Here is a 19983-nt window from a genome sequence, read left to right as displayed (position 1 = left end):
CCTCCTCCAGTTCTTTCCTGCTGCCTACTGTTGTGCACCACCTTCTCCTGCAACGAAGAGGGAAGTGTGTCAGTGAGTGTCCTGCAAGATGTCTGGGTGATGTGGCTATCATGGTTGGAGTGTGCGTGACCTGTGAGTTGTGGATGTGTGGCTTGCAACAGTAGTGATGTGTGAGGGTGAGATGACGCCTCCGCTTTGAAGAGTTGCGCACCGATGGAGTTTGTTGGTAGACGGGAGACAGGGGGTGTAGTGCGTGGAGCAGTGGACGAGGCTAGTGGTGCGGCGAGTGACTCACCTCCTGACTCCCCAAAGCCTTTCCACCATCTACAAGGCGCAAGTCAGGAGTGTGATGGAATACTCCCCACTTGCCTGGATGAGTGCAGCTCCAACAACACTCAAGAAGCTCGACACCATCCAAGATAAAGCAGCCCGCTTGATTGGCACCCCATCCACCACCCTGAACATTCACTCCCTTCACCACCGGCGCACCGTGGCTGCAGTGTGCACTATCCACAGGATGCACTGCAGCAACTCGCCAAGGCTTCTCCGACAGCACCTCCCAAACCCGCGACCTCTACCACCTAGAAGGACAAGAGCAGCAGGCACATGGGAACAACACCACGTGCACGTTCCCCTCCAAGTCACACACCATTCCGACTTGGAAATATATCGCCGTTCCTTCATTGTCGCTGGGTAAAAATCCTGGAACTCCCTTCCTAACAGCACTGTGGGAGAACCGTCACCACACGGACTGCAGCGGTTCAAGAAGGCGGCTCACCACCACCTTCTCAAGGGCAATTAGGGATGGGCAATAAATGCTGGCCTCGCCAGCGACGCCGACATCCCGTGAACGAATAAAAAAAAAGTTGGTAGGATATGCCACTTGACAGTTGAACTCATTCACCTTGACCACTCATATCAAATCAATGAACTTCTTCCTGCACAGCATCCATGTGCGTGGTGCGACATTCCTGGCATTGACCTCGTCCGCTACTTCCCCCCACTGCCTATTGAGACTTTGTCTGGAGGGCTTCCTGCCCCCCTGTGGATATAGGATGCCCCTCCTTCTGTCCACCTCCTCCAGCAAGGCCTCTAGTGCATCAGCAGAGAACCTTGGTGCATGTTCTCTCGCAGGCCCAGTCATTCTTCACAAAATTCCAGCACAGATTTACTTCCCAATGGACTTCCAGCACTTCCTGCAGCCATAGTGCACTTCCCCATTAATAGGTACAGGCTGCCTTTAAGTAGTGCTAGCCACTCCCGATTACTGGGCCCCCTGTGATGGGTGCAGCCAATCAACAGCGCAGATAGTGCTGGCTGCATGCAGCAATCATTTTTTTAAAAATTCGTTCATGGGATGTCGCTGGCAACGCCGGCATTTATTGCCCATCCCTAATTGCCCTTGAGAAAGTGGTGGTGAGCCGCCTTCTTGAAGCGCTGCAGTCCATGTGGATTTAAATCATCAGGCAGCACAAATGTTATGTGCTGCCTGCATCGCTACGACCAGGCACGGATTAATCACGCCCCACGATCCCAGCGCCCCATTTCGGGGGTTAGCCAATATAACCCCCACGATTTCTATCTCAAAATCATATTTTTTTAAATAATATGTACTTTGGAGTGCATCAGGGTGGTATTAGGATCATAGAATTATATAGTAGTCCTCTTCAAGTATATGTCTAATTGCCTCTTGAAAGTTCCTATGGAATCTGATTCCACCACCTTTTCAGATAGTGCATTCCAGATCGTAACAACCCTCTGGGTGAAAAAATTTCTCATTTCCCCTCGACTTCTTTTGCCAATTATTTTAAATCTATGACCTCTGGTTAACGACCCACTTGCCAGAAGAAACAACTTTTCCCTACTTAATCTATCAAAACCACATATAATTTTGAACACTTCTATTGTGTCTCCCCTTAACCATCTCTGCTCTTAGGAAAACAATCCCAGCTTGTCCACTCTCTCCACATAACTGAAGTCCCTCTTCCCTGGTATCGTCCTGGTAAACCTCCTCTGTACCCTCTCCAAGGCCTTGACATCCTTCCTAAAGTGTGGTGTCCAGAATTGTACACAATACTCCAGCTGAGGCCTAACCAGTGATTTGTAAAGGTTTAGCATGACTTCCTTGTTTTTGTATTCAATCCCCTATTTACTAAGCCATGTATCCGATATGCTTTCTTAACCACCTTATCAACTTGTCCTGCCACTTTCAAAGATTTGTGAATATGTACCCCCAGGTCCCTCTGCTCTTGCACCCCACTCAAAATAGTACCATTTAGATTATACTGCCTCTCCGTGTTGTTTCTTCCAAAGTGCATCACTTCACACTTATCCGCCTTAAATTGCATCTGCCGTGTGTCTGCCCATTTCACCAGTCTGTCCACGTCCTCCTGAAGTCTGCTACTATCTTCCTCACTATTTACTACGTTGCCAAGTTTTGTAATCTGTATCCTCTAGTTACTGACCCTTCCACCATTGGAAACAGTTTCTCCTTATTTACTCTATCAAAACCCTTCAGAATTTTGAACTCCTCTATTAAATCTCCCCTTAACCTTCTCTGCGCTAAGGAGAACAATCCCAGCTTCTCTAGTTTCTCCACATAACTGAAGTCCCTCGTTCCAGGTATCATTCCGGTAATTCTCTTCTGCACCCTCTCCATGGCCAAGTATTACAGTAGTGCATTTCAATTCAATGGCAAATGATTTCTAACCTGAAGGATTAACAAATGTAATGTAATGGCTGGAAGCTTACCAAATGATAGTCAGTTGATTAATGGGAAATGTATTACACAGTAAAAGTCAGTATGCATAATACTCTTCATTCTACTGCAATGATAGTCAGCAAACACAACATAATCAGTATGATTTAAACAATTATGCTGTCAGGACTTCAAACCCTGTGCTTGATTTACATTGAATCTACAGCATAGAAACAGGCCATTCGGCCCAACAGGTCTATGTTGGCGTTTATGCTCCACACGAGCCTCCTCCCTCTCTACTTCATCTACCTCTATCAGCATACCCTTCTATTCCTTTCTCCCTCGTGTGCTTATCTAGTACCCTTTAAATGCATTTATGCTATTTGCCTCAACTACTCCTTGTGGTAGCGCGTTCCACATTCTTACCACTCTTTGGGTAAAAAAGTTTCCCCTGAATTCCCTATATTAGTGACTATCTTGCATTTATGACCTCTAGTCCTGGTCTCCCCCACAAGTAGAAACATTGGGCTCGATTTTCGCACCCCCGAGCGGGTTCGTTCGTGGTGGGGGGGGCTCTGAAAATCAGGGATTCCTGGGGCGGGGTCCAGAGCCCAGCTCCAACCCGCCCACTTCCGGGTTCCCAAGTGACGCGCTGACATGCGCGCGCAGCCCCCGCATGTGGGACTCCCGCCGGCAATTAAAGCCGGCGGAATGCCACTTAAACTAATTAAGTAGGTGCTTCAGGTCGTTTACAGACCTGATTAACATGATATTTTAGGAGGGGTGGGATTTTCCAAACAACTGGGACTGTTTCCCGTACTGGGGGAAACACTTCCAGTTCAAATGGACGTGTTGCAGCCATCAGCCTGTGGCAGCTGCAAAGGTCCATTTGACAGGTGGGAGGGGGGGGGGGGGGGAGGGGAAGAGACCCTCACTCATTGCAGGAGGCCACTCTGTCACTTTGGACAAAGTTTGGCCTCCACCATCCTCCTCCTAACAATAAAATTCACAAACTCGCACACTTACCCCAGTGTGCAGACACATGTACCTACCTTGCAGACCCCCTCCAATGTACATCTTCCAGGTGGGGGCCGCCGTAGCTGCAGTCATGACCTCCTCGGAGGACAAACAGCATCACCAGCCTCACCGTCCACCTCTGATACGTGGAGCTCCACAACACAGTGCTGTGACACATCCACCCGCAAAGAGAGATGCGTCGTAGAAGGCACTACCCTCGCCACAGGGTCTACAGACTGAGGCTCAGCTTCCTGGACCTCTCTGAGCAGCAGTTCACACGGAGGCTCAGAGTCCCTCGACATGTAGTCGTGGACATCTGCAGCTTCCTTCATGCTGAGCTGCTCCCGTCTGGCCTGAGCACCATCTTCTTACCTGTCGCTGTCAAAGTCACCACTGCCCTCAACAACTTCTCCTTCGCATCTTTCCAGGTTGCCACCGGGGACATCGCTGACGCCTCTCAGCCATCTGCACAAAAGAGCCCTGCAAATACACCTACACCCACTCTGCAGTGACACAATGGGTGGCATCAGTTGTGGGTCTTCATAGTGATCCTCAGGAAAGGGCATTATTGCACAAACCAGACAGGATTCGCAAAGACATGACAGTAGTGGTGACAATATAATATGTAATGTGAGTTGGTCAGAAATTAAATATAAGTAAAAACTATGACAAACCCTCAAACACCCTTGTGCATCCCCTTCATGCTCACGAAACGTTTGCCATACGCTTTCTACTGCACATATGTGATGCATGCCCTGTGGCTGCAACACAGGTAGTGGCAGGTTGATTGAGGCTGACCGTGAAAGAGATGCATGAGAGGGTGAGTATGAGATAGAGCCATGAGATTGTATGAGGATTGGGTTGAGTGGTAGTGGTGGGATGAGTACTGGCGAGGTGAGTAAATGCAGGTAAGATGAGGATGAGCTTTGAGTGGGTGTGAGGAGTGATGTAATAGAGTAGTGTTGGCAGTGCAGAAGGAGATGTGAGGTGGGGGCGGTGATGTGGCAGACGGAGTGTAGGGGAACGAGTAAGTGTATTCACATCGGCTGACCTACTTAGGTCATTGAAGAGCCTCCTGCACTGAATGCAGGTGCACGATATGTTGGTGGTGCTGGTGACTTCCTCTGCCACCTCGAGCTGGGCCTTCTTCATGGCAGAGGCAAGCAACTTCCTCCTGCCCACCGGGGAGAAGATCTCTGTCCGCCCCCTCCTCCTCACCCCATCCAATAAGACCTGGAGTGAGGCATCATTAAACCTGGGAGCAGCCTTCCCCCTGGGCTGCTCCATGCTGTAATTTTGCCTATTTTCTGCAGCATCAATCAGTGGAGGACTGCCCCTTTAAATAGGGCTCCTCCAGCTGATAGCCTATGCTGCGCATGCATAGTCCGCCCACTGCGCAGCTTTCCAGCGTGAAACCCGGAAGCAAAGGTAAGTACCTTCAATCAAGTTGCGATTGCGTGCGGAGCACCCCGATTTCACTGGGCGCGTTACCCACGCGCCCAGTCAACCCCCCGCTGCCAACCCGCCGCCCTCCTAATATCGGGCTCATTATCTCTACGTCTACCCTAACAAACCATTTCATTATCTTAAAGATCTCTACAAGGTCACCCCTCAGCCTTCTCTTTTCTAGAGGAAAGAGCCCCAGTCGTTTAGGCTTTCCTGATAAGTGTATCCTCTCAGTTTTGGTGTCATCCTTGTGAATCTTTTTTGCACCTGCTCCAATGTCTCTATATCCTTTCTATAATATGGAGACCAGAACTGTATAAAGTACTCCATGTGTGGTCTAACCAAGGTCCTATACAAGTTTAGCATAACCTCTCTGCTTTTCAATTCTATCCCTCTAGAAATGAACCCCAGTGCTTGGTTTGCCTTTTTTATGGCCTTATTAACCTGTGTCACTACTTTTAGTGATTTGTGTATCTGTACCCCAAGATCCCTTTGTTCCTCTACCCCACTTAGACTCTTATTATCCAAGCAATATGTGGCCTCCTTATTCTTCCTACCAAAATGCATCACCTCACACTTATCTATATTGAAATTCATTTGCCAATTACACGCCCATGCTGCAAGTTTATTAATGTCTTCTTGCATTTAAATGCATTCATCGTCTCTTTTTTCAACCTTGGCGGTGGCTTGCACTATCGGTAACCATACTACTTTTAGGATTTAATCCAATCACACCTAATAATTATATACCAAAAAAATCAATTCCAAGATTAAAGTTAAGCCTGATAAATCCTTAAAACATTAGCAAGCTCAGTCCTGGGGTGACAACACAGCTGCTTTCTCAGTTTGGCTCAAGGAGCACTCCATACTAAATGTAAAGCATACCTTCAGTTACCTGCATGACAGTGTTCTCTAGGGGCGGGGAAGATGCAGTTAATGATGCACGTCAACCTTCAGCATTATACTTTGTGAAACTAGTTTGTGATCCTTTCTAATTTAAGAGCAGCGTATTGTTTTCCAAAGTAGTTTTGCTGATGAAACTTTGACAGATTGCAAATATTTCGTTTCATTTTTGATCTGGAAAAAGTATGTGTTTGCTTGCCACGAATTCAGGAAAAATAAAGTCCACAAATTAGAATGCCTAACTATGGGACTTGACGCGGCATCTTGGACTTTCAATAAAAATAATAATTTAAAAAATCATCCAATGATTCCATTAGCACTTTGAACTGCACAATATTGGAAAGGCCCTTTGTAGACTGAGATTATGGGAATAAAATTTCTTACTAGATCTCAATGCTGTTACATTCAGGAGTGCTAGTAAGTTCTGCTGCCAGCCTTCATTTTCAAATTAACCACATTTCTTCATATGTCACTGGAGTCACTAGAACATCGTTAGGATGAGATTAAAAATCTTTTTAATTCAGTTTTCAAGTTATCCACAAAGTAGTGTCATTTTTTTGTTTTTCCTTGAAGAGTTGGTGTTGCCTCAGTATGAAGACCTGTTATCTGGAAGAGACTAGTCTAAAATGTCTGCTATCACTCCGTCATTTAGGCAACTGTAGAGGTAGATACAAGATCTTATTTTCTTCTTATTTTTCTCTGCCGATTTTTGCCCCTCCCCTTGTCCTGAAGATGCTGACACCTTGCAAGGTTATAGTACTGCAGATATTGAGTGCCCTCCAGTACTTCCCCATTCTTTGTATATGGACCTAGGCTGTGACTGCAAGCTATCAAGCTATTTTACAATGGGAGAGCATCATAAGCAAGCCAAATATTTTCCTCACCTGATGTCCGTCCATCCACACACACACACACACACACACACTTCCTGTAAGGATCACTGGATAGTGATCAGGGGAGAGAGAGAGAGAGAGAGAGAGAGAGAGCGAGAGAGAGAGAGAGAGAGAGAGAACACGTCTTCCACATTTCCACACCCAATACCTAAATGTACTGATGCCAATTGTCATGCGTCTGATGCTACCTGGCTGAGCTTTGCTAATTCGACAGAAGCAAGGAATCGAATGTGGAACTTTCCCAGACTGCCTGGCTCGGCTACTAATTGCCTTAACCAGCTCATCCATGATAGCAACCTGTTGCAATACCTTTAACAAAATATTTTAGAAGATATAGATTTGGCTTCCTTTTAGAGGTAACAGCAGGTTGATGGCAATATAACATCATCATATATCCCTCCATAAACATTTTATTTTTCCAGTCCTGATTATTTAAAAAGGTATTATGGAGGCGCTATGTCACAGAGTGTCGGTAAATTTGTACTCACAATCCTCCACCAGCTGAAGTCCCAATCTAATTTGTGCCGCAGTAGAAAAAGTGCTGGCTCAGAGGGAGATAGCAGGGTAGCAATTGCAGGCAGAGTCAGCCTAGGCTGTAACTGAACAACTAACAACAGGAGCAGGAATTGCGGAGACCTAGGAAAACATTGTTCAACTACCCTCTTGGCTGTGAATGCTGAAAAGAGACCAAAGATAGAATTTTTTTTGTCCCTTTCAAAGGTGAGAGACAAGTGTTGGGAATGACCAGCTTCTAATTTTATACTTTTCATCTACATCAAGCATTTCCAGACAGAAATTAAGTATGCAAGGTGACATAAATGAATTATTTCATCAGAACCTGACATCAGTAGTAGTGAAAATGCTAGAATCTATTATTAAGGACGTAGTAACAGGGCGCTTAGAAAATCATAATATGATTAGGCAGAGTCAACACAGTTTTATGAAAGGGAAATGTGTTTGACAAATCTATCAGAGTTTTTTGAGAGTGTAAAAGCAAGGTAGATAAGAGGGAACCCGTGGATGTAGTATATTTGGATTTTCAAAGGCATTTGATAAGGTGCCACACAAGAGGTTGTTACACAAGAGTAGGGCTCACGGAATTGGGGGTAATATATTAGCAGGGATTGAGGATTGGTTAACGGACAGAAAACAGAGTAGGAATAAACGGGTCATTTTCCGGTTGGCAGGTTGTAACTAGTGGGGTGCCGCAAGATTCAGTGCTTGGGCCTCAGCTGTTAACAATATATATCAATGACTTAGATGAGGGGACCAAGTGTAATGTATCCAAATTTGATGACGATACAAAGCTAGGTGGGAAAGTAAGCTGTGAGGAGGACGCAAAGAGGCTATAGACAGGTTAAGTGAGTGGGCGAGAAGGTGGCAGATGGAGTACAATGTGGGGAAATGTGAAATTATCCATTTTGGTAGGAAGAATAGAAAAGTAGAATTTTTTTTAAAAGGTGAGAGACTAAGAAATGTTGGTAGTCAGAGGGATTTGGGTGTCCTTGCACTCGAATCACAGAAAGTGAACATGCAGGTACAGCAAGCAATTAGAAAGGCAAATGGTATGTTAGCCTTTATTGCAAGGGGGTTGGAGTATAAGAATAAGGAGGTCTTGCTGCAATTATATAGGGCTCTGGTGAGACCACACCTGGAATACTATGTACAGGTTTGGACTCCTTACCTAAGGAAGGATATACTTGCCTTAGAGGCGGTGCAACGAAGGTTCACTAGATTGATTCCTGGGATGAGAGAATTGTCCTATGAGGAGAGATAGAGTAGAATGGGCCCATATTCTCTGGAGTTTAGAAGAATAAGGGGTGATCTCATTGAAACGTATAAAATTCTTAAGAGGGTTGACAGGGTAGATACTGAGAGGCTGTTTTCCCTGGCTGGAGAGTCTAGAACTAGTGGTCATAGTCTCAAGATAAGGTGTCGGCCATTTAGGACCAAAATGAGGAAAAATTTCTTCACTCAGAGGGTTGTGAATCTTTGGAATGCTCTATCCCAGAGGGCTGTGCATGCTCAGTCATTGAGTATATTCAAGACTGAGAGCGATAGAGGGATATGGGGATAGGGCGGAACAGTGGAGTTGAGGTAGAAGATCAGCCATGATCTTATTGAATGGCGGAACAGGCTAGAAGGGTCTTATGGCCTACTTCTGCTCCTATTTCTTATGTTCTTATTTTGCAATTGAAAAAAAATGGGTGAAGGGCCAAGGCCTGCAGTGCTGGACACCACTGAAGAGAATAGGAAAGTGGACAAGGTAAATAATGATAGTGGTTAAGTGGGACCAGCTGGGGCTTTAAAATGCTGTAAACTGTAGAAGGGAAGACTGTGGAATGTAGTCTTAAGGTCATCGAAACCCTGATCCCCAAGAAGCAAATATGTTAAAATATGAAATGTTATCCTTTCAAAATAATTTAGTTCTAACATTTGGCTTTTCAAAATCCAAATTAGAATGATACTAAAAGCACAGACACAGGTTAGATCCAGAGTGAAGTTTCTCTTGCACTGCCCCAAATTCATAACGACAACTTCAGCTGGCCAATAAATGTCCACTTCCTGCACAACCATCGTCATGACCTCTCTAAATGAGAATACTCCATTTTTTGGCAGTTTTCTTTTTTTTTTACTGTGAACCAGTGTCCTCTGGGTACTGGTAGGGTGGCCAACTCTGGTTGGAGATATTCCTGGAGGTTTGATCATGTGATATCAGCAAATTATTGCATTTACCTTATGAAGTTTGAGTTGCCTGTAGTTGAGTATCTTCGCCCATGGTTTCGCACCAGCAGCCGTTGTGTGAGAAGTTCCAAGAAGCAGGAGGCCACCCGCGAGCAGGCAAAGACGGGAAACTGAGTGCTGGCAAGAGGGGAAACCGAAGGTGGGAGAGGGATTCACAGGGTGGAAACGAGAGGTGGAAAAATTCAACCAATAACTAATAGTAACTTACTGATGTGGCGCCAATAACTAATAGTAATACTGATAACACTCAGATTCCCCTCCTAAACAACAGTGATCCGATAACTCACCGATAGTCTATATGTAACTCATAGTCATAAAGCATAGAAAATAGGAGCAAGAGTAGGTCATTCGGCCCTTCGGGCCTGCTCCGCCATTCAAAATGATCAAGGCTGATCATCTAACTCAGTACCCTGTTCCTGCTTTTTCCCCATATCGCTTGATCCCTTTAGCATTAAGAAATATATCTATCTCCTTCTTGAATATATTTAATGACTTGGCCTCCATGCCTTCTGTGGTAGAGAATTCCACAGGTTCACTACCCTCTGAGTGAAGAAATTTCTCTTCATCTCGGTTCTAAATGGCGTATCCCGTATCCTGAGACTGTGACCCTTGGTTATGGATTCCCCAGCCATCGGGAACATCCTCCCTGCATCTAGTCTGTCTAGTCCAGTTAGAATTTTATATGTTTCAATGAGATCACCTCTCATTCTTCTAAACTCTGGTGAATATAGGCCTAGATGACCCAATCTCTCCTCATACGCCAGTCCTGCCATCCCAGGAATCAGTCTGGTAAACCTTCGTTGCACTCCCTCCATGGCAAGGACATCCTTCCTCAGATAAGGAGACCAAAACTGCACACAATACTCCAGATGTGGACTCACCAAGGCCCCGTACAACTGCAGTAAGACATCCCTGCTCCTGTACTCAAATCCTCTTGCAATGAACGCCAACATACCATTCGCCTTCCTAACTGCTTGCTGCACCTGAATGCTCGCTTTCAGCGACTGGTGTACAAGGACACCCTGGTCTCGTTGCACATCCCCTTTTCCCAATCTATCACCATTCAGATAATAATCTGTCTTTCTGTTTTTACAACCAAAGTGGATAACCTCACATTTATCCACGTTATACTGCATCTGCCCATTCACCCAACTTGTCTAAATCACATTGGAGCCTCTTTGCATCCTCCTCACAGCTCACATTCCACCCCAGCTTTGTGTCGTCTGCAAACTTGGAAATGATACATTTAGTTCCTTCATCCAAATCATTGAAATATATTGTGAATAGCTGGGGCCCAAGCACTGATCCCTGCGGTACCCCACTAGTCACTGCCTGCCACCCAGAAAAAGACCCGTTTATTCCTATTCTCTGTTTCCTGTCTGTCAACCAATTCTCAATCCATGCTAGTATATTACCCCCAATCCCACATGCTTTAATTTTGCACACTAACCTCTTGTGTGGGACCTTATCAAAAGCCTTCTGAAAATCCAAATACACCACATCCACTGGTTCTCCCCTATCTATTCTACTAGTTACCTCCTCAAAAAACTCCAGTAGATTTGTTAAGCATGATTTCCCTTTCATAAACCCATGCTGACTTTGTCCAATCCGGTTAATGCCCTCCAAATGTTCTGTTATCACATCCTTTATAATAGACTCTAGCATTTTCCCCACTACTGATGCTAGGCTAACTGGTCTGTAATTCCCTGTTTTTTCTCTCCCTCCTTTTTTAAATAGTGGGGTTACATTTGCCACCCTCCAATCTGTAGGAACTGTTCCAGAGTCTATAGAATTTTGGAAGATGATCACCAATGCATCCACTATTTCCAGGGCCACTTCCTTTAGTACTCTGGGATGTAGATCATCAGGCCCTGGGGATTTGTCAGCCTTTAGCCCCACTAATTTCCCTAGCACTATTTTTTTTACAAATACTGGTTTCCTTCAGTTCCTCTGTCTCACCAGACCCTTGGTTCCCTAACACTTCTGGCAGGTTATTTGTGTCCTCCCAGCCAATACCAGTCCCTGTGCCCGCCCTCAAAAGTGACATAAAAGAGAGACCCCTTGCAAGAGTTAGAACAGTGCCCCTATCTAGACCAGCACTTTAACAGTCAGAGTGCAGCTCCAACAACACTCAAGAAGCTCGACATCATCCAGGTTAAAGCATCCCGCTAGATAGGCACCCCATCCACCACCTTAAACATTCACTCCCTCCACCACCGGTGCACCGTGGCTGCAGTGTGTACCATCCACACGTTGCACTGCAACAACTCCTGGATCTCCCTACCAAACAGCACTGTGGGAGAACCTTCACCACACGGACTGCAGCGGTTCAAGAAGGCGGCTCACCACCACCTTCTCAAGGGCAATTAGGGATGGGCAATAAATGCCGGCCTCGCCAGCGACGCCCACATCCCATGAACGAATAATAAAAGAGCAGGGGAATTCTCCACGGTGTCTTGGACAAGATTTATTCCTGAACCAACAACTCTAATATCAAGTTATCTGGTCATTATCACATTGCTGTTTGTGAGACTTTGCTGTGCACAAATTTTCTGCTGCGTTTCCTATGTTACAACAGTGACTACACTTCAAATGTACTTTATGGGCTGTGAAGAGCTTTTGGACGTCCTGAGGTCATGAAGGGTGCTATATAAATGCAAGTCTTTCTTTCTTTATTCCCCTTTTCCAAATACTTATCTCATTCCCTTTTAAATGATGTTCTAGTCTTTGCCTCAAAAGCCATTTATGGTGAAGCATCCCATGGTTTAATAGCCCTCCGTGCAAAAACCTTCCTTCTCCCATCCCCCTTCTTCCAGTGAGAATTCTCAGTCTCCGGCCCCTTGTTCCCCATCTCCCATAAGTCGAAACAATCTTTCACATTTACCCTCAGTAAAGTTTCATTCGCCAATTTACCTGTTGTTCTACTCTTGGTGCCGCTCCCACTCACCACATTGCTGCTGCTGCTGCTGCTTCCTGCTCTACAGGAAATGCTGGGCCCCACCCCTACCCCATTCCACAGTCTCCGTCAGTTCCCCAAGTCCTAGCCCCAATTCCCCTGACCCCTAGCTCCCAGTCTCGCTCTCTCTCCCTCCCAGCCGAGCTCCAATCTCCTGACCTCCAGTCCCTCTCTCCTTCCGACCCCCACACCCGTCTCCCCCCCCATTCCCCAGTCTCCCCCTTAACCCGCCATCTGCGACCCCCATTCCCCAGTCTCCCCCTCTCCCCCTTAGCCCACATCTCCGACCTCCATTCCCCAGTCTTCCTCTCCCCCTCCCCCTACCAAAAACCCCGGCCCCTCCAGTCCCTGGTCACCCACTCTTCCCCCCGCCCCCCAAGCCCCAATCCCCTGCCCATTGTCCAGTTCACCCTCTTTCAACTATTCCCTTCTCCGTCTCTCTCTCTCTCTTTCTTTCCCACCCCAGACTCCCGGCTGTTTCTCCACCAGCCAGCCCCGTTTCTGGTCACCCCACAGCAGAGTCCCGCTCTCTGCGGCGAGGAGAGAGTGCCATCACCGAGCTAGGGGAGACAGCGGTGAAGTCACGGGGCAGGGAGGGCGTCAACGGTAGCCAAAAATTTAAAGGGTGAAATTCTCCCAGGCTGCTAGCAGCAGTGCCTGGGATATTCATGCCGCATTCTGGAACACTCCCGGACAATTCTGGAGGGTTGGCAACCCAGGTACTGGGTGGAGTTGAACTGGTCAAATTAATTTCAAGATATTGCAGGACCTGAACAACCAAGGCTCCACTGCTGGAAGAAATATATTTTAATCTGTTGCATCACCCAGTTCCACTTGAAAAATGCTAAATAAGGAAGAGATGGGATTCATAACATCTACTGACTGAATTTAATCAAAATAACAAAACGCTGATGCTTGTCACTGCGCTGAGTACTGAAAACTGGAAAAGCTGACCCTTGTAGCACTAATCTGCAATATCTTCCGACATATTCTGTGGTACTGTTATAAATCATGCTTGAAATTTAAACCAAACTTCATAATTGATGGGGCAACTATGCTTCCGAACTTGTGCATTCATGTCATCACATGCAAAACAACTTGAACTCAAGCCAATGATCTCAGTGTTTCTCCCACTAGACCCAGTTTTATTGAGTCTCAGGTTACTCTACTCCATCGTTGATTATACTCAACCCATTTAATCTCCTGAGGAAAGATTCTGGAAATTTCCTCAAATCTCAGATCTTCCTGGTCTGTATGGCTTAGTACCACACCATTTACTCACTATACCACTGAGGAACCTGACCTGATAATATTTCCTTATGTCAACCTGGGCTAATCAAGTGGCACACAGAAAGAATTTACATTTGTATAGCATCTTATCATGTCTCTCAGGAAGTCCCAAAGTCTTCACATATGATAAACTGCTCTGAATTGCAGTCGCTGTTGTTATGTAAGCAAACGTGGGCAGCCATTTTACACACATCAAGATTCTACAAATAGCAATAAGATGAATGACAGTTAGTCTATTTTTGGTGGTGTTGGTTGAAGGAAGAATGTGAGAACAGAAGAATATCCAAAGGGAGGGAAGGCTGTTCAGCCCAACAAGCCCCTTCCCCTGGAGTCCATGTATGATTATTCTATAATAGACTTCTCACTCATACTGCCATTGTCTCCTGCATTAGGGAACACTAATTTCCTACCCTGATGTATCCCCATAAAAAATATTGGCAAAGACAGAAGGCGAACTCTCCTGCTCTTCTTTCAATAGTGCTATGTTATCTCTCACTTCCACTTGAACAGACAGACAAGCATCAGTTTAACGTTTCATCTGAAAGACAGCAACTGAGACAATGCAGCAGTCCCTCAGTACTGCATTGAAGTGTCAACCTAGATTATGTACTCAAATACTGGAATGGGCATGAACCAAGCTGACAGTTGCAGGAGTTGACTGTTTGTTTGTTGTGACACCCTGCCAGCAAAAGCACAGAAAATAGTGAACCAAACATGGAAATTAACAAACAGGTGTGCCCCACGTCATACTAAAATTAGTACTTGGAGGAAAAAAAAGTCCTATGTTTCTTCATAGTCCAAACAATGTGTTCCTTGGCATTCACACACTTTGAGACTGAAATGACATTGATAGTCATCTCAATGCTCCAATGTGTTACAACCTAGTAGCACAGTCCTGACACCGTGTTGTCCCCTATGTATTAATTCATCTGTGCAGTGTCAGTAACAATAGCATAGCATCAGTGGTGTAACACTGCTACCAGCAAAACAGCTGGGAGACTCCAGCACACCTCATCATTCACACTCGCTAGACACAAAGCAGCACAGAGTGACACCCCTTCGACGCCACACCTACATGTTCTATAAATTCACAATGGAAAAACATGCAATGATGGCAATTCTTTCAAAGTTCTTCATTAAAATAATACAATGTGGCCACAGGAGGATCTACTTTGCCTTCCATTGAGTTAAGCTCTGACTCAATTTTACCTAAATTAATGCACAAAAGTATCTCAAATTTGATTTTTAAAACTACAATAGAAGATCAGATAGAGGAAAAAGATCTTACGCAACCAACTTTGTTTTCCATCAGGCGCCCTCATCTTGGTAAACTGCCAGCATATCCCAATTTCCTGCCCTGGCGTACCCCCACAAAAAATGTTGGCAAAGACACAAGGGGAACTCTCCTGCTCTTCTTTCAATAGTGCTATAGTACCTTTCACTTCCACTTGAACAGGCATCAGTTTAACATTTCATCTGAAAGACAACAACTGAGACAATGCAGCACTCCCTCAGTACTGCATTGAAGTGTCAACCTGGATTACGTACTCAAATTCTGGAATGGGCGTGCACCAAGCTGACAATTGCAGGAGTCGACAGTTTTTTGTGACACCCTGCCAGCAAAAACACAGGAAATAGTGAACCAAATACATATCCTTTATATTCCACCCTCATCTCACATGACTAGCTTCTGACACCTCTCTTGGCGTGTCAAAAAAAAAAGTTTCTGGTTGAATTGTGGCTACGTTTAAGTGTTGTAAATGTGCAGGTAATGTGCAGTGAAGTATTCATGCCTTCTGACTCCCATACATTTCCCCCCCTCCAATTCCCTCTCCTTTTCTACCATCCTCACCACCAAGCAGTGACTCGAGCTGCAGTGACTCGGTCTCTCAATCAATTAATCATTCATCATGTGTGAGCCTGAATGGTGAGTGGCATCTGGTCTTCTGGCCACAGGGTCACAGCCCAGCTCAATCCTGTATATATACACACATGTATGTGTATGTATGTACACATGTGTGTACGTATATTATATATATATGTGTGAGTGTATGTACGTATATTATATATATATATATGTGTGTGTGTATGTACGTATATTATATATATATGTGTATGTACGTATATTATATATGTGTATGTATGTATATTATATGTGTGTGTATGTTGGTATGTTATATATATATATGTGTATGTACATATGTTATATATATATATATATGTGTATGTACGTATATTATATGTGTGTGTACGTATATTATATGTGTGTATGTACGTATATTATATATATATATATGTGTATGTACATATATTATATATATGTGTGTATGTACATATATTATATATATGTGTATGTACATATATTATATATATGTGTATGTACATATATTATATATATGTGTATGTACGTATGTTATATATGTGTGTATGTACGTATGTTATATGTGTGTGTACGTATATTATATGTGTATGTATGTATATTATATATGTGTGTATGTACATATATTATGTGTGTATGTACGTATATTATATATGTGTGTGTATGTACGTATATTATATATATGTGTGTGTATGCACGTATATTATATATATGTGTGTAAGTACATATATTATATATGTGTGTGTATGTATTTATATATATATATGTACGTGTATATATCCTGGGGAACACACACACACACACACGTGCATACAGGAACAGATATATGCATACACATATGTATATACACATGCACATACACACATGCGCGCACACATATGCACACACACGTATACACACACGTATACACAACTTGCATTTACATAGCAGCTTTCACATAGCAAAACACTCCAAGACACTTACACGCATATACATATATAGTACATATATAATACATTGCATTTTTATATCTCTCTCTCTATCTATATATATATATATATATATACACACACACACATAGGCATACAAAGAAGCGTTTAAGGCCAACATATTTTGTTGAACAATCACGGACCAATATATCACGGGGGTGAGGAAGATAAGGCTCGAAAGGGGCTACGTAAATATTAAAGACATGATTTGATGCACAGTACGTGGTCTGAATGATATCATACACACCACTCAGCAATTGAATATATATTCAATATATATGGAACTCCATTTTTTTGATCAGTCCAGTCTTAAATCTCAGTAGACAAGAAACGAAAGAATACAAATACCAGGTAATAGATTTTTTTAAAACGATACACAGTAAAAAGCTGCTGGTATCTAACCTCAATTAGTCATTTTTTATTATAGAAAGCTCACCGGGTCGATTTGCGTTTTGACTCACATTCTCAACCCAGGTAAAAAAAAATACACATTAATAACCTACAATGCGAGATGCTTTCAATTCATAACTTTAAAAGAGATACGAGGTCTGACCGCAATGAAACATGACTTTACTCAAGCTGCATCACCGACTTGTTTTTTTCCCCCTATGCTTTCTCATTCTGCGTGTATTGACTGTCACTGTGAATTGTAAACAGATGCACAAACTAGGGTTAAATGCTTAAGTGAAACCGCATTATAGTATCGTGCAACCTTCCCCTTTATCAGTTTAGTGCGGTGTTACTGTGTCATTTCATACATTGTAGTCATCCAGTTGCTCCCGGAGTAGCATTTCAATCCGCAGCACAACAATCAACGCCACCGACTGCAAACAGAACGAGCTCCACGTTACATCGGATTCATTTACTTCATCAGTCAGTGCAATGCATGCTGCTATTTCTAAATGATTAAATATCTGCTGAGATTGACCTAAAATAAGACACAACCCTGTCAACACATTTTGCAAAGTGAAAACTCCAGTCATTCTTTGATCTTCATGATTTTATATTGTGTTAACTTACAATAAATGTAGTGGATACATTTATCTGTTAACACGTGGTAAGAATTACTATATATACACACACATCAATCATTATCTCCTACCTGTTTCCAGAGACCGGCAGTTTCTCTCCTTCCAAAAGAAAGATTTGCTCTTTTTTTAAAAAAAAATATTTCTCTTAGTTGGTTAATCTTCCTGTTGCCATGGTTATTTTTGCACAATTTTAAATAGATTTCTCGAATCATTCACATTTTCTCCCCCCAGAACCAGTGTCTCTCTGTGTTGTGTTGTGTGTTCCTGATACTCTGTATCTGTCGCTCTGGCTGCAGGAGATTGTTGTGAAGAAAGATTTCTACTGGGCTGCTGACGTCACGTCAGTCACAGCAACAACTAAAACCCAGCAACGAAAAGCGATGAGAGTGGAGAGAGAGTGCGGCCAACTGCACCAGCATCCGGAGTTCCCAGGCTGACTGACTGCTCGGCAGGGGATGGGATGGGATGGGGAGGCGAGGTGAGCTCTGGCCAGCTGCTTTGCACACCCGCAATCGCAATCCATTTGTCAAAAATACTTGCCTGCAAGGGATGAACGGCGGGGAGAGCTCGGGAAGTGCATCAACACCCAGAGTCCTTGTGACTCGACTTTTCGAAATGTATCCATTGACTTGTTAACACGGAGGGTAGGACACTGGGAGATAGAGTGGGCACACAAGGTTAAGTGCTGGGGAGGGCAAAATGCTGGCTAACATTTAATCCCTCAACCAACATCACTAAAACAGGTAATTTGTCTCATTGAAGTTTGGGTAAATTGGCTGACTCGTTTCTGCACAATACTTACTATACTTCAAAACTATATTATTGGCTCTGAAGCACTTTTGGGACGTACCGAAGTCATGAAATGTGCTTTATAAATGCACGTTCTTTTATTACAAAATGTTGGAAATCTGAAACAAAAATTGATAAAACTAGAAGCACACAGCAGGGTAGACAGCATCTGTGGAGAGAAGTCAATCTTTGGGCCGCATAGCCTTCTTCCAAACAATGCTCCCATTGACTGCCAACATGGAGCAAAGACTACTGAGCAACTGCAGAGCCTCCCTTAGCTGCAAGGTTCTAAACATAGTCATAGACTGATGGCCAGGGAAGTATAAATGGGTGATTACCCAAATGGACATCCTCCCCCACCAAAGGTACAATATTATAAATATTGCTATTAACTAGTCAGAACAGAAGGAAGGACAGTGGAAAAGAGAGTGGCCAACAGAGAGAGCTCTCGTATTTAAATATTGGTATTGACTGGTCAGTATCAAAAGACAAGGGGTAGACTGCAGACCTGCACATGTAGAAAGATTATAAGCACTGTCATTGGCTAACCAAGTGGGAGGAAACTGGAATACTGTCAGTATCAAGGGCAAAACAAGAGTTAATTGGTCAAACTGCAAGTGTCTGAAGTCATTACTGGCTGGTCACCTTTGAAGGAACTGAAAGGGAAGACTGGCCAACTGAAGGCACATCCAGAGTTGCAACAACAGACGAACTATTATTTACTTATCACAATGGCTAATTGCATATATACTTAAAGTTGCAAAATTATTAATAGTGCCAGTAATTAATCAGCAGTTTTCGAAAGCACAAAGAGAAGACCAGCTGACTACATGTAACAATGAGGAAACTGGATTGCACACATAACCAAGGCTTATAATAATGACTGTCATTGACTAATCATCATTGAGAAAGGAACAAGCGGAAGACTGACTGATTGGATGCATATCTAGATCTGAAATGAATACTATGTTTGACTGGTTAGCATTTAGGGAGGAACAAGGCAGGGGGGTTGGTTTATCACTAGGGTTGTCACCTTTTCCAGCACTGGACAGGAGACAAATTAAGGAGGGGAAGGGAGTGCTGATGAATTAAGTGCTGATGTTTTCTTTGTTGTTATTGAAAATTCTTTGAAAATATCAGTAATGAATGCTTCCATTGTCATAAAATACAGGAGACATAAAACACCATTTACGTAAGTGTACTGCATCTTTTATGATCTAAAACCTGTGTCTTTCACTTTTGAACCATGCATAATAATGTCGTCTAGATCTAACAATTAACCCAAATTACAGTAATTTGCTTATTGGAATGTATGTAGGATTTCCACTATATCTTCCCTCTCACAGATCATGGGATGTGTTACACATT

General features: G+C 43.8%; 1 protein-coding gene across 1 annotated transcript in view; it reads right to left on the bottom strand.

Annotated features, from left to right (window-relative positions):
* The window catches only part of fam135b (family with sequence similarity 135 member B), a 392147-nt gene extending 373987 nt beyond the window's left edge, over positions 1 to 18160 (bottom strand). The window contains exon 1 of the mRNA XM_067978580.1: positions 17898 to 18160. The gene's annotated coding sequence lies outside the window, so the exon portion shown is untranslated. The remainder of the gene's footprint in view (positions 1 to 17897) is intronic.
* Between the last annotated feature and the right edge of the window lie 1823 nt (positions 18161 to 19983).

The sequence above is a fragment of the Heptranchias perlo genome, chromosome 3, assembly GCF_035084215.1.
Source record: "Heptranchias perlo isolate sHepPer1 chromosome 3, sHepPer1.hap1, whole genome shotgun sequence".
Lineage (NCBI taxonomy): Eukaryota > Metazoa > Chordata > Chondrichthyes > Hexanchiformes > Hexanchidae > Heptranchias > Heptranchias perlo.
The sequence above is the reverse complement of the archived record's forward strand: the minus strand, read 5'-3'. Positions and strand labels throughout refer to the sequence as shown.